This window comes from Lissotriton helveticus, chromosome 10 (genome assembly GCF_964261635.1).
Source record: "Lissotriton helveticus chromosome 10, aLisHel1.1, whole genome shotgun sequence".
Taxonomy (NCBI): Eukaryota; Metazoa; Chordata; class Amphibia; order Caudata; family Salamandridae; genus Lissotriton; species Lissotriton helveticus.
The window spans coordinates 428708509-428725020 of NC_136071.1; the positions used below are offsets into that span (position 1 = coordinate 428708509).

Here is a 16512-nt window from a genome sequence, read left to right on the forward strand (position 1 = left end):
TGTGCATCGTCTTCTAGTGAAAAAACGTGTCCCTCAGGACATAAGTCTCCTATTTTTGCAATGTCTAATGTTGTCAGTGTGCATTGTACCAAGCGTTGCTCAGAAATCGGAAACCACCTAGCGTTTGGCAGAGGGAGGGCGGATGAATATAGAGTCGTAGCGCCGGTCAGCCATCTCAGTTTCTCCCACGCCCATCTGGTGGTGGACACAGTTTGTATGTTGTGCGGGTCGCGAGGGAAGCCCCTGAGCAGAACCGTAGACAGGTACTCAGGGAGAACAAGGTCCGCCTTAGGCCGTATAAACGGTATTCTTGCGTCTGGATGAAACCATGTGTGCGCATAGAGACACTGAGCTACCAAATACTATAATTGCAAGTCCGCCACGTTATACCCACCCCTGTCATATGGGAGCATGAGTACTGACCAGCGGATGCGTTGTTGTTTCCCCCCAAACCAGCCGCTGGCTGATTGTAATGTCCAGAAAAAACTGTCAGTGAGGGGTATGGGGATGTTGTTGAAAAGGTACAAGAATTTCGAAAGAACTATCATCTTTAGAATTGCTACCAGACCCGCTAGTGATAATGGTAATCTCAGCCATCTGTCCACCTGCATCTCCAGGGTGTGAACTGCATGCCCATAGTTTAAGTGAATGATTTGTGTGGTGTCTAGGTGGATGTGGATCCCGAGATATTTGACCGAATCAGAGCACCATTCGAGGTGATATTCGTATTCCCAAGGTGTACTCCACCTCCAGCTTTCAAGATAACAGGCCTTAATTTAAGCTGGTGTCTGGCGGTATGCATATTGAAAAGACAAATAAAAGACAATGTCATTTACAATGGCAATAGCTCAAACTACTGCAAATGCTTGTTCTTTTAGGTCGTTGCTCTGCGAAATGGGCCCTCTTGGACTGTCAACGTCAAACTCTACACGGGCTGGTCGATCGTTTGTGGCAATACTGCTTTATATGCTGTGCTGGTATGCTGATAATTGTAATGGGGAAAGTTTATGGCAATGCTGTTTCCATTGATTTGTAAGTCTCAGCTGTTATATCTACTTAACAAAATGTAATAAATGAAACTTGCAAAAAAAAGCTTTCCTGGGTACTTATATTGCGTAAAGCAGGGTACGTTTTTAAATCCATCTCATTACATGGACATAACTGCTAGCCGTGTGAAGTTTCCCAGGTCCATGCGTGATGTGCTGCTTCAGTTCAGACTTTTTCTTTGATGATTTTTTGACCTTTTAGTACCACAATTCAAATAAAAAGCCTGGACCAGCAATATCGCACATGGACCTGGGAAACTTTGCAGCTATGAACTGCTTTGATCTAGTCAGAGTAAAGTGTACCACAACATATCACACATAAAAATGAAAATGTCACACACAAAGGTGCTAAAAACATTGAAATGTCACGCATAAACAGACAGTCACACAATGTATTACTAAAAATGTAGAAGCGGCTGTACTCCAGGCCCCTGCATACATGTTAACATTTTGAAACTGGTAAGGGGGAGATTTTGGATAACAAAATAGAGGGGATTAGTTTTCCCCACTTGCTTACATTGAATTGGAAGAGATTTTAGATGCGAGACACCTAAAATAAAGCCATTTTGGGATTAGAAAATTTGTGAGTCCATCAGGTCTATTGGCAAGTATGCCAGTGTCTCCTGTACCGACAGATGCTACTCAGTAAGACAGTAATCACCCTCCTGGACTGGAACTAAGATAAATAAAGGGACAGGTTAGTAGGGGACAGTCTTGGATCTAGCACCCTTGTGTGGCTTGGAACCTTTGTGGTTTTCAGGATGTATGGCCTGACATAGCTACACATCTAGTGCAAGTCAAAGAGAGTGCTGCCATAGTTTTTTCATCAAGCTTTTACAGCTTCACAACTGATTTTACTCACACCAGAGACTAGGATTAGTGTTTGTATTATTCAATTCAATCACATCTTACTGAGTCCGAGGGAAACACAGGCATAAAGCAAGAAGTTCTTTAACAGTGCTTTATAAGCATAAATGCATTAGTATGGATAGGTGTATCCTTCACAGAAAAGGTGTTTTACAGTAGGGGTTCATTACAGGAGGCAGGTACATTATAGGAGATATGCTTATCGGAAGAAAAGTGATGATGTCGCACGGTTCAAACCAGTGGCTTTATGGAGGAGGATCTGGACTACTCCAGAACTGGCTCTTTTTGCTAAAGAAATCATGGATGTTAGATCTGTTGTGGGCTCTGGTAACCTACCCTGGTTTAAAAAAGTAAGATTGCTACTAGTAGATATGGGATTAAGTAACTTGTGGTCTGATCCAGTAAACAATCGCTTCCCTTCGAAAAAAGCCTTTAAAGATTTATACTGGCTTTCAGTCCGACAAAAACATCTCGCACCGATAAATACTTCATCCCTGTCAGGAATGTTCTTAGAACACAAGCTCGATTCGTCCCTAGAAGATTATTGGGACATTATCACTAAGGTGAGTGATAGGAAACTATACCATCAGTTTAGGATCAATTCTCTGCCTACAAGAACGTTCACTAAAAATTGGAAAGGTCAGGGGGATGCTTCTTGTTCCTGGTGTGCGAATTAGAGGGAGTCTATTGGTCATATATTTTTTGCATGCCCTGCCTATGCAGCCCCCGTAAAAAATGGCTTAAACCTATTTGCCAAAACATCGGCACTCGAGTGGGGCTGGAGGCCTTAAGGATTCTTAGGACTGATAGTAGGGAATGCATTGTAATAGCAGTAGCAAAATTCCTGGGTTGGATGTGGACTATTAGGACCATCCATCAGGTTAGAGGTTGACTGGGCTTAGGATCATTGTGTTTTTTTAATTGATCTTAGAGATTTACTTTTTATATTGTATTATTGAGGTATTGGTTCATGGTAGTAACATCCTTCTTACTTAGGCATACAAATTGTATCATGTGTATATATTGTGCTATTTTACTGTCTTTTAAATCTTTGGTTGTATAATTTTGGATGTTGCTATTTTTCTGTGTGTGTCTTTTATGATGAAATATTCTAAATAAAGACGTATGAACTATGAAAAGTGAAAGTACTGTAGAGAAGAAGGAGCCCAATGGGTAGAAGTGTATTACCAGAAATGTGCTTTACTTGGCGCAGGTGCTTTATAGGAAATTTGTTTTATGCAGATGAGGGCTATTTTAGCTAACAGGTATTTACAGAATAGCAGTATTTTGAAATACATGTTTTCCAGACAGATGTCCATTACAGGAATGGAGTGCTCTATGAGGGAAGTTGTTTTCTGGAGAACACTGCAGCATAAAACCAAGGTGCTTGATCAAATACAGTTTTTAGGTTGAACATTTGAGACCTCTTGTAAATATTTTAGTATATGCTCTCTTGTATATACTTTAGTATATACTTATATGTGTATGTACTTTGGGGGCTCTGGAGATCAACCCTAGGACTTTTCTGCTTCCGCTTAGAGACTTTTTTCTGTTCAACTGCTTCTATTTAAATGTCTTGATAGAAAACGACCAGTAGAGGTCAATAAAATACCAGAATTGCTTTCTGCTTAGGGACTTTCTTTTTCTCATTGATAGAAAACAACCAGTAGTGGTCAGTCAAATACCAGAATCACTTTAGCATTATCTAGATTCCAGTCCATAGAAATTGTCTACCATGAGCACCCGTAGACAATAGTTTTTTTAAAGATCTTGTATATTCAGTGATATGACCACTGAAGGCCCTGATTTTATATTAAAAACAGAGCTTTGGGGGGGCGTGGCTAGCGGCCGAGCATGGTGGCTGCATAAATGAGGAGCGCGAGAGGCTAAGCGGCTCCATCGCATAAATCCGGACATTTATCCGACAAAATTATTCCCCCGACGGCGGATCCCGAGTGTAGGGACCGAGAGGCACCGCCCGAAGTAACTCTGCGGCCAGTCCGACATTGGGAACCGGACAAAGTCTGACGCATCCGGTGAGGGCCTGTTGCGGCTGTGGCGGCGCCGGGTTTGCATTTGTGCCTGTCCAAGCGGAAGTGAGGCCTGGCCGGGTGCATGGACCGGAAGTGACCGCCGAGGAAAACCTCCCATTCAAAACAAAGATCCTGCGGTGCGGAGCCACGGCGGGTGCGACCGGGGGCAGTTCCGCCTGGAGAGGAGACTGGCGCAGTGCATATAAGGCGGAACGAGGTGCGGGAGATACGGCCCGACATCGGAGACAGCACCGCTGATTGGCCTAGAGGCACTACACGTTACGCCCGAGCCGGGACAGGGAGGCCAGGTCCGGTGCCGATCGTGCACACTCCTTTTGCTCTCCCCCACTTTACTCGCATTAGGACGACACATTGCCCCCCTCAAACACGGGTGGCCCAGTGAGTGCGTGGGTCCCGTGAACAGGAAGTGGCGAGGGGAGATAGATGCGACCAACAATCGGCACTGCTTGGACAAGGCCCCTTTCGGCAACCAAGTCACGAGGCACCGGTCTCAGCGAACAATCTCCGGCCCAGCTGTGAGGTGACCTGCGGGCGCATGAGCAGTGGTGCGGCCTTTGGTGGACACGATTGAGGCTTTAAGGGAGGTTCAGTGTGAGGCGAGGCCGCAGATCTACACACTGTCTGGAGGACTCACTATAAACAACAGAAGCCGAGCGACACGCAGGGCGCGACCGTGATCGGCGCGCCTGCGCTCTCCCCCGACGGCCTATACCGACAATTGATTGACCCAGCGGACCCAGGGAGTGGCGCCATTGTGCACTGTGACCCGTACTACTTGGTTAACTACAGGGGCCCGATAGCGACGTCGCCTGCGCACGGAGGGCTCCCGATACTGCAATGCGCACTGGTGGGGGTGCGAGGACATCTGGCGACAAGTAAGCAGCTGTGACCATGGCGGGACGAGGGCCGCAAAATAATGCAACGCAGGCGAAACTGGATAAATTCGCCTACGACAAGAACAATGCGTCGCCTGCGGAAAACCGCACCTCTACAGGAAAAGGCCCAGAGGGTGAAGGGACCAAGAAAGTGACATTAGAAGATATAATGAAGACACTATCCAGTGTCCAAATGACGGTGGGCTCTATCTCCACAGATGTCAACTTGCTGAGAGCGGACTTTCACAAAATGACAGAACGAGTGGCGCAAGTAGAGGTAGTCACTAAATCCCTTGTGGAGGACACGTCGGAATTGCAACTGGCAATGGCACGTATGGAAACCGTCAATAAACAGCTCCAGGAAAAGCTGGACGACCAGGAAGGGCGCTCGAGGCGCAACAACGTCCGTATTTTGTGTTTGCCGGAGTCGGAGGGAAAGCGAGCCATGGACCTTTATGTCGAAGACCTTATCAAGAACAAATTGCAACCCAAAGGTCTGTCGCTTTTCTTCTCGGTGGAGAGAGTGCACAGGGTGCCCGGCGGAGTACCGAAGCCGGGTGCTGCACCGCGACCGGTGCTGGCCAGACTATTCAATTTCCGGGACAGGGACGCCATACTTCAAGCTGGGCGAACTTCTCCCCCTATCAAGATACTGAACTCAACAATTGCCTTTTTCCCGGACTACACAGCCGAGGTGGCCCGACGCCGGAAGACCTTCACAGAGGTAAAGAAATCCCTGCGGGCAAACGACTTGCCTTACTCAATGCTCTTCCCGGCGAGGCTCAGAGTGGTAGCTGACCACAAAACATCGTTTTTTGACACGCCTGGGGCGGCCCAGGACTGGCTAGATGGCTGGCGACAGGTGGGACGACCTCCTCGCACTGACAGGCAAGAACGGCACCAGCGAAACTAACCCCTAGAGGGCTCGCAAACGTCGGATAGAAATAATCCGGACCACTCATCGGAGGTGGGGCTGGGCGACGACGAACAGTAACCGGTGTCCGGAGGGTCTGGCTACGGCAACTATGACAGTATACAACTACCATATTGGGCGGGCTGCCCTTGGACTCTGGGCAGGGAGAAGCTAAAGAGGGCAGATGGAGCCGTTGCCATCGCGGAACTCCTTCCCCACGCAAGCAAGTACAATGGGTGGGGATGGGACAAAGCACTCTGCTAAGTTGGGGAGGCGGGCGATTTTGAGTCCGTGGAGCAGGGAGGGAGGGAAAATTCAACTGTTATTGTTTCTGTTTCTCACGTTATAGCAAGACACGACAAGACACTTGCACGTATCATTAAACAACGCAGCAGAGATACGGTACTTATGGGAGAGGCAGGGCTAACCACACTCACACCACTTCATTATGACACAACGCTCGCAGTCGCACGCCCTTACTGATTCATTGCGGTGGACCGCAGTTTCCCCCCTAAAACTGTTGACATGGAATGTGCGGGGGCTGGGTGACAAAATCAAGAGGGGGCTCGTGTTGCAGGCACTCAAGCGGCAGGGCCCGACATTGGTGCTCCTGTAAGAAACTCACCTCACGGGTACGGCTTGTCAGGCGCTAGATCGCGGGGCTACAAAATGGTGGCACACTCCGCGTTTACCTCTGGCTCTAGGGGGACGGGTATCCTGCTGAGGAGGGCCTCTCCGTTCATCCTGCTACAACACAAGGTGGATGATCAGGGTCACTTTGCAGCAGTGCATGGGCAGTGGGAGGGCCGACTCTTGAATATTGTGTCAGTTTACATACCTCCAACACTTCAAACAGTGGCCCTGACAGCACTGGGAGAGTTCCTGCTGGACCTCCCGGTGGGCGACGTCATCATAGGGGGAGACTTTAACTCAGTGGCAGACCCAATGTTAGATAGATTCCCGGCGCGCGCGAATACGGTACACAGACATAATATCGACTCCAAAATATCGTTTGGACATAATATCGACTCCAAAATATCGTTTGGAGAAAATATCGACAGGACAGAATATCGACAGCCAAAATATCGTTTTTAAGGTAAGTGAAGTAATATCGTTTTTAAGGTAAGTGAAGTAATATCGTTTTTATTTTTAGGGTTCAGGGTCAGTTTTAGGTTTTTGGGTAAAGGGGTATTTTTAGGGTTCAGGGTCAGTTTTGGGTTTTTGGGTAAAGGGGTATTTTTAGGGTTCAGGGTCAGTTTTCAGTTTTTGGGTAAAGGGGTATTTTTAGGGTTCAGGGTCAGTTTTCAGTTTTTGGGTAAAGGGGTAGTTTTAGGGTTCAGGGTCAGTTTTCAGTTTTTGGGTAAAGGGGTATTTTTAGGGTTCAGGGTCAGTTTTCAGTTTTTGGGTAAAGGGGTATTTTTAGGGTTCAGGGTCAGTTTTCAGTTTTTGGGTAAAGGGGTATTTTTACGGTTCAGGGTCAGTTTTCAGTTTTTGGGTAAAGGGGTATTTTTAGGGTTCAGGGTCAGTTTTCAGTTTTTGGGTATTATTTTATTATATTTTATTACTATATAGATATGTTTAATAAATATGAAATAAAAAAATATTTATTTAACTTTCATTAATTATTTAATTATTATAAGTTAATTTAAGTAATTTTAAGTATATTTTAGTAATTAATTATTAGTATTAATTTAATTTAACACTGTTTTTAGTAAATACGATATTTTTTACAACTATATTTTTGTAAACGATATTTTGTACTCGATATTTTTGTACTTACCTGTTTGTACATACAAACTCGATATTTTTGCTGTAGATATTTTTTCCTCGATATTTTGGGTAGTCGATATTTTGGTAGTCGATATTCTTTCAGTGATCCCGCGAATACATCTGCTCCCTCAGGGTTCGGGGGTTTTCTGGCAGCATTGGGTCTAGCGGATATTTGGAGACATAAGCACCCCACTACGACACAATACACCTACCACTCGACAGTACACAATAGCCTATCCCGCATAGACTACTTCCTTATGTTGGGTAATGGGATGCAGGATGTGGACACCGTAGATATACTCCCAAGGGGCATATCGGACCACTCTCCAGTGGTGATGACCCTTTCTAGCCGGGAGAAAACAAAGAGGAGAATATACCGCATCTACCCAAATTTTCTGAAAGTTCCCAAAATTAAAAAAGATCTTAAGAAAGCGACCAAATTCTACTTCACTGAAAACGAAGCATCAGTGGCCTCTCCCTCGATTCTTTGGGAAGCATACAAAACAGTCCTTCGTGGGCAAGCAATGGCATCCATTACAGGACACAAAAGAGCACAGCGACAGGAATTGTCAGAGCTGGAATTGTCCCTACATAAGGCGAATGTGGCCCATATGTCAGACCCCACGGAAACTCAGCACATATATTACAATTACACCAGCAGCGGTACAGGGAACACATCAGACTGCAGGTGATTGACAATATTTCGGCTACGTCCCACAGGGTCTATGACGTGGGGGATAAAGCCGGAAAGATGTTAGCATGGTTAGAAAAAAAGGGAGGGAGTAATAGAGGTATACAACAACTTCAAACCTCTGAGGGACAACAACACACACACCCTGAGGAGATCGTGAACATATTAGCAGATCACCTTGAGAAGTTATATACCCCTGAACGGGGAGTAACGGAAAGCGCAGCCCTGGAGTCTCTCGAACACATAGTGACCAGGACGCTTCCACAAGAGGCAGTCCAAGAGTTGGAAGCCGACCTCTCTGTTGAGGAGATACAGCTAGCTACACAGGCAATACAATCCGGAAAAGCCCTTGGTCCCAGTGGGATCCCCATAGAGTGGTTTAAACTCATGTCGGATACACTCAGCCCGCCACTGTTGGCTATGTACACGGAGAGTCTCTCACGGGCAGAGCTCCCGCGGGATCAGCGGACAACTGCGATAGTGGCGATACCGAAACCTGGCAAGCCTCCGACAGACTGTGCGTCATATCGCCCTATCTCACTTCTTAATGCAGAAGCAAAAATTCGCGGAAAGCTGCTAGCCACTAGATTGATGGTACATCTCCCGCTCCTGATTCACCCTGACCAATCGGGCTTCATGCCACACAGAAATACCGCTCTCAATCTGAGACGGATACATGGAGTCCTAGCGGGAGCCCCGTTGCTGTTAGAGCAAGCTGTAATCCTTTCACTGGACCTGGGAATGGCGTTCGACATGGTGGGATGGGGACATTTATTTGCGGTACTGGCCCACATAGACTTTGGCCCTAAGTTTATAGCTTGGGTACTCCTTCTATACGCCAATCCAGTTGCCCATGTGGTCGCCAATGGTCACATCTCACGTACAATTCAACTGGCATGAGGGACCAGACAGGGATGTCCCCTCTCGCCACTACTGTTCGCCCTGGTGCTGGAACCACTGTCGGCACTGATTAGAAGCACAACCTTATTGAAAGGCATTAGTTGGACGGAGGGACGGGAGAATAGCGTGTCGTTATACGCCAATGATATGTTGGTGTACCTGACAGATCCAGACAGGAGTATACCAGCACTCCTGGCGCTATGCGACGCCTACGGGACAACGTCAGGTTATACGATCAATTGGTCGAAGTTGGTCCTTTATGTATTGAGAGGGCCGGCGCCTCTGTTGGACAGGGACTGCTCGCTCCTACAAGCTACGGCCTCCTTTAAATATCGTGGTATATATATTACAGACAACCACACTGAATTCTTTGAAAAAAAACTAAAACCGCCTCTAGACCGATTGCGGAATGATGTAAAGCATTGGGCGTTGTTGCCACTGACGCTCCTGGGTAAGGCAGCGCTCTACAAAATGATGGCCCTCCCAAGGTTTCTGTATGCCTTTGAAAACTCACCGTATCCAATTGCCCCGAGATATTTTCGCCAGGTGACGGCTCTGGTGTCTAACCTACTGTGGAGCAATAAACCTGCTCGTATCGCCCATACCAAATTGAACAGGAGTTGGTATGAGGGGGGAATTGCGCTACCAAACTTACAATTATACTATTGGGCGGCCCAACTCAAAACCATCAACCAATGGATTCATGCGCCCCGAGATGACCCAGCCTACAGAGCTGATTGGGTCCAACTGGGTACAGAAGGTATGCTCTCAGCACTCTATAACAGAAGTCAAGTAGCGAAGTTGATAGGGCCCACGAAACAAACAACTGTGATCTGGCACGCAGCGCAGGCAAAGTTGGGCTGAAAGGGAACAATTACCAAACTTACCCCACTCTGGGACACCAAAGCACTAGGCCAATTAAGAAAGAGTAAGGGGTTTACACAGTGGGACAACATAGGAATATCCACGGTGGGAGACCTATGGGACAAGGGCACAGTAATTTCATTCGCCCAGCTCCGGCAACACTATGATCTCAGCCCGAACGAAACCTATAGGTATGTGCAGATTAGACACGCACTGTTACAAGCAATACCAGCAGACACTGAAGTCCGTGAATCCTCGCCACTGGAGGATAGACTGCCAACGACGCCAAACATCCTGTGATTCTGGGCAAATCACTTAATCTCCCCATGCCTAACAAAAAATGAATGTGTGTCCTTATGTAACGTAACTGGTGCTATGTAAGGCGCTCGGTTTGGGTCTCGTTCGCGCTATATAAAACTCTGAAAAAAAATTGAATGTCACGTTACAGGGAGGGTGTGCCGGGGATTGTTAACTTTAAAATAGGTTACTTCCACTTGATTTAGGAAATGCAATACTTGCTGCCTTGTCTTCTACTTGTATCATATGTACGGACGTACATAACATGTAAGCGACATTAAGTATTGTATATGTTTATGTTCACAACCCTGTTGATAACCTCAGTGCTATGCATTTTGAAAATCAATAAAGTTTGTGGTAAAAAAAAAGTAGATGACACAGGAAGTTGGCCATGGTGGGGTGGGTGGGAGACTAGTCTGGAAAGATGTTTTAGCTTGGTGATATTCTGTGTAAGGGAGTGTTTCCATATTCAGCTACAACTGTGCCAAGGCAGACCTGGACTCGTAGTAATGAAGTTTACATCATTACACCGTGAAGGGTCTTTGATTATAGTCTGCACTTGGATGCTTATGCTCCTTTCTCTACCCAGGAGCCGCTTGAAACAATATTTGTTTCGGACAACTATCCTGCCACACGTTGTCCAAAGTAAAAGAAACTCACCTCAATGTATGTGAGTGAGGTACATCACGCTATCTGCACCGACTCTTCTGTCTCACATCTGCTTCCTGCAAAGTGGGACTGGCCTATATGGCAATCAGGATTGCCCGAGGGCGGGCCGGTCTGACAGATCAAGTATGGGCTGTTTTTCTGGCAGTATGTGGGACGGTTTTATGGCCAGTGTTGTCGTTGATTTCTCTAATATCACCAAAAACTTTGCCTGCAGTAAGCGCACGTGCATAGTATAGTCCACGATACTTACATAACACCAATACAGTTTGTCTTTACAAGTTTAAAACTGCCATGATTTGAAAAGTGTGCCACTTATTTTAGCCATCTAGATTAGCTAATGGTGGCCTCTTTTAATCTAGGGGCCTGGCACATTTTCTGCCAAAGTCGAACCCTGGCTTCATGTAACCCCCAGGCTACCATATCATTTTCTCCGCCCCTTTCCGCCTCCCAACGCTGGCAGCGCCCTGGCAACCGAGGGAGGCTGCTGTTTATTTGCGACAGAGACTCGAGCCTCCCTCCTTTGCTGGAGAATCTCGCGAGCTGCGGTATTCGCCTTGCCCTGAGGCTCCAAGTACCCCCCACACACACCCACGCCGTGTATCACTGACCTCTTCCCTTTGTTAGCGAGCAGCCTTGTCCTTGTCCTGTTCGCTGCGACGCGTACCTCAGTCCGACTCCTGCTGTGGCCTTTTATCCAGTGTGTCTGTTTTCCTTCCTGCTTCCTGGTCCGTGGCAGGTGCCTCCGTCCGTACTTCATTACGTTTGTTTCCAGGTGTGGCATTTCCCCTCCCCCGCACTGGGCCACACACACTTAGAGGCAAGGCGCTGCCAAGGCATGCGGTGTTCTGCAACAGGTGCTCCCCGCCAACAAGGGTGCCTAGAAACAGAGCGCTGTGCGACAGGCGTATTACGTATCCCAGCTCTCACAATGGGTCCGTTCCAGCTTGGCAACAAACCCTTCGTTCCCGTTTGCAGTACAAGAAATCTCTTCATTGCTTCTGAAACAGGATTGAGGAAAACACCATAATTCCGCCTACCGTTGAAATGTATATTAGATGCGAGCAAAGGGCAAAAACACGTCTGTAGAAGACGAGGGTGCACACACCCAGGCAGGGAGAGGGGCTAATGCAATGTTGGTGCAGGACTTTCAGTGGAAATAACAAGTGTGTGTGTGTACTTGCGTGTGTTTGGGTGTGGGGCAGTGCTTTAAATGGGCCGGTACTCACAGGTACTGAGTACCGGCACTTCTTGTTTTTACTAAGCTGAGTACCGGCACTTCTTGTTTTTACTAAGCTGAGTACCGGCACTTTTCCTGTGCCAAGGAGAGTACCGGTACTCGGATTGATTAGGTGGGCACTGGGCCGATGCCTGAGGGCGAGCTGTGGCCCGTTTATTTGGCAGCATGTTTGCCGTTTTGGATTCTTTCTGTCTCATTCAGCTGAGCGGCCTGCTGGAGGCCTGCCGCAGGGGCAAGTGTGCCTCTGCTGCCGTAGCTCTCATTCTCCTCACCTGCCCCCTGCCAGGCCTCCATGCTGGGTCATCTTGATAGTGTATTGCACATCGGCTGCCAGGGGCACAGTGAAGGGTGCAGCCTGAATGGGTGGGAGGGAAGAGAGCCTGCATAAGTGACGTGCCATTGAACCGCTTGGCCTCCCGCTGACGCCTGACTCACTTGCTCCCAAGCCCAGACTGGCCTTTGCGGGCACCGGGCAATCCCCCAGTGCGCCGCAAGGGTGGAGGGCTGGGCCGGTTTTGGGCCCTAGGTGCCGTTTTTGTTACAGGGCCGTTTAATCGGCCCCGTGACAAAATCGGCTGAAAACCGACCCCGGCAAAGAGCTCGGTTGCACCCCGAGGGGGCCGACCAAGCACTTTGCCAGGGCCGGTTTTGGTTCTCTGCCCGGCCCTGCTTGCTCCTGAAATTCACCCCACCCCCTCCACCTTCTGGGCAGTGCTTAATTTGTAAAATATTGTTATGTTATGTTATTAGGTGTTTTATAGAGCGCTCAGCTACTCAGGCAGAGTGTCCCGGCGCTATACAGATCAACAGAGAAGTGTCCAGGAAAGCGCATGAAAACTATTGTTCAAAAAGCCAGGTCTTGAGCCCTTTCCTAAAAGACAGCAGGTTATCTAGTTTTCTAAGAGCAAAGGGCAGTTTGTTCCAGAGTTGAGGTGCCAGCTGTCTATATGAGCGACCTCCAATACGTGCTCGTTTGGTTGCAGGCACGATGGCCAGTGCTTGCGAGGCGGATCAGAGAGATCTAGAAGGAAGGTAGGATCGTACTCTTTTCCTTAAGTACACAGCACCAATGCCGTGTAAGGACTTAAAGGCCATGATCAGTCTTGAAATGAATCCGTTTCCGCACCGGCAGCCAGTGGAGCGAGTTCAGAAGAGCCGATGTATGGGCCCTACGGCTAAGGCCAAAAATGGCTCTAGCCGCCGCATTCTGTACTGATTGGAGACGTGTGAGAAGATATTCCGGCAGGCCCAGATATAGTACGTTGGCATAATCCAATCTGGAGCCAATCAATGCCTGTACCGTAATCCTCCTATGGCTGAGGGAAATAAAAGAGAGAAATTTCCTAAGAGTTCGTAACAAGCCAAAACACTGGCCAACTACATTGAGAATCTGGGGTTTGAGGGTTAGGCCATTATCGATTTTAACACCCAGATTCTTTGCCAGAGGGGCAGCCGAAGATGGGGGGTACATATTAGAGGGCCACCATGATTTCGAATGGCCGTCTGGAGGGCAGCCAAAAAACAAAATCTCGGACTTGTCCGAATTGCATCTCAGCTGATTTACTTGAAACCGAGAAAAGAGGGCCTCAAGGCAGCTTCTGATGGTATCACCTGCGAAGTCCATGTTCTTATCGCAGGTGAAAAGAAGCTGGGTGTCATCAGCGTAGGACACAATCCGGGCACCATGAGATTCTACCAGATCGGCCAAGGGAGACAAATACATATTAAAAGAGTGGGGCTCAATACTGACCCCTGTGGCACTCCCACGTTCAGCCGTGGAACAGTGGCGGTGAAAGGGGGGGCCCATATCGATTGATGGCGATCTAACAGGAAAGACTCAAACCAATTGAATACCGTCCCTCTCAGTCCAATCTCCTGGAGTCTATATTAAGTCCAGGTGCTCGAATTTTTGTTGGAGGCCACACCCACTTCCCTGACACCACTCACTTCCTTCATTGGCTCCACCCGCATCCTCAACTGCCACTGCTGAAAGCTAGATGTAATACCGAATCTGAATTGATACCTTGGAAATATGATGGTTGACTTGAAACACGTATTGGTTTTCAAGCTCCTTGGAAAGGATATCTTAATCAAATCAAGGCAAAACCGCAAAAGAAACTGGATGTCATGACTTCTGGAAATGAAAATAAAGACTCTAAAGTAATGCTGAAAAGACTATCTACTTCTGTTGTATTTTGTGTCTCCACAGAATTGCTTTTCAAATAACACCTTACACACTTCTCTGGACCAGTCATCTAGTAAAAGAGAATACCACACCTTACACACTTCTCAATTATTTTGCTCTGAGAATTTGGGAAATTTGCCATTGATATATGTACATTTTGTTGCCAAAGTATATAGGACATTATAGACCTCAGAGGCACTAGCCCACTATGAAGGCATCAATCACATGAAGAATATATTGGGCTCTGCTAGATGCACAATATGCACCTCTATGGCATATGCAGAACCTGTAACTGATATATGCATTTCACTCAGCCCTGTATTATGCCAATATGGACAGCTAAAACATCTGATTATACACATATATCAGATCTCCAAAATGTGCACATATCATAGGCTCATGAAAATGTGTCACAGATATGCCTATTGTATGCAATACAGACCCTTTATATATGCACAGTATGTAATGCTGTGGTATCTGAAAATTACACTTTTCAGATGTGCAGATGATGTAAGCATTACAGCGCATATAATGGAGGTCTGCAAACTGGACAGAAATGGTCAGAAATGTCCACCTGTGCAGGTTTCTGTTTGGACCACTCACCCTGCACTCACACAGGCACACCACTCTGCCTCCACTCATACAGGCACACCGCTCAACCAGCACTCATACAGCCAGACCCCTAATTTTGCAAGCATACAGGCACACCCCTTATTCTGCAAGCATACAGGCACATACCACCCACCCTGCACTCATACAGGCACAATACTCACCCTACACTTATACAGGCACACTATTCACACTTCACTCATACAAGCACACAACACTCACCCTACACCCATACAGGACACAGCACTCCCACCCATATAGGACACAGCACTCACACCATACAGGACACAGCACTCACCCATCACTCATACAGGACACAACACTCACCCTTCACTCATACAGGCACAACACTCACCCTACACTCATAAAGACACACAGCACTCACCCTGGCCTACAACCCACCTACAAACACAGAGATCATGTGATTTAAGCAGAATGATCCCTAGAAGGTTCTGACTTAACTTAATGTCAGAATGCATAATTTATTTTGTTCATTGCCTGTTCATCCTTCCAAAGTGGGTAAATTGAATGGGGCAAATTGAGTGACAGTAACATCGGATATTTTTATAGCACTTAGAAATGCCAAAAGTGTGGCGTTTAAGACTAGAGGTAAAAAACAAAATTGTTTTCTTGAAATTAATAAACCAAACCACCATACATTTACATATGTTTTAAATGTATTTACATTTTTATTTACTTTCTGTCATGGTTGTGTCCTTTAAGTACCTTGTGAGAAGAGCTTGCTGCCTACTCGGGCACAGAGGGAGTATATTACCACTGCTGTTCATTTCATCATAAAGTCAGCAGCGTCCACCCCCGCCGATTCACCGGAGGCCTTCACAGAGGACTAGTCATTGCAAGTTAACATGAAAGTTAAGTAATAAGAAGAAAGCGGACCACAGGCCTCACACGAAGCATTACAAACAAGAACAATGGGTGACTTTCCAGTTGTGAATGGTTTGGAGTGCCAGCATGGCCTCAGGTCTTCTTTGGGGGGGTCTATTAATTGTTTGAGTTTGTGCACAAACTGCATTCGGGTTAATAAATAAGCACGCGCTGGGGAAAGAAAGAATATTTACACTAGTGCTGAAGGCATATTACTAGCCCTGGGCTAAAAATATCAGTTGGGGGCTATGCCTGGCTGCAAATGCATAAGAAAACATTAGAAGAGTGCCAGTCAGGGATGAGCCTGTGCTACAGCACAGACCCCGCCTTCTGTGTACCCTGGGGTGTCATTGTCCGATTGGCAGCAGTGCCAGCGTCTGACCCGTTTGAGGTGTGGCTGGCTCCGGGCGCCAGGGGAGTTGGTGCCAGCTCAGCGGCACTTTTATACGCTTTAATGAGTGCCGCTGTCCGTGAACTTCATCGCAGGGTGTAGGTTTCAGACACAAACTGAGGGCATGCACGGAAATATTCCTACACCACCACAGAGAGTGGCAAAAGCGTTCAAGTGTTGGCGACACAGCCTGAAGCTGCGCGTCCAGAGCCTGGCCACGACTGCACTCCAGACCTGACGCACCCCGCCAATATAAACC

The 16512-nt window shown here is 47.2% G+C and overlaps 1 protein-coding gene across 2 annotated transcripts in view; it reads right to left on the reverse strand.

Annotated features, from left to right (window-relative positions):
* Positions 1 to 11703, reverse strand: part of SMIM22 (small integral membrane protein 22) — a 272449-nt gene extending 260746 nt beyond the window's left edge. Inside the window, exon 1 of one of the 2 annotated variants that reach the window (XM_078662918.1) lies at positions 11555 to 11703. The gene's annotated coding sequence lies outside the window, so the exon portion shown is untranslated. Of the gene's footprint in view, positions 1 to 10937; positions 10959 to 11554 lie in introns of those variants that run through there. The other variant, XM_078662919.1, reaches the window with a different exon arrangement.
* Positions 11704 to 16512: the final 4809 nt, after the last annotated feature.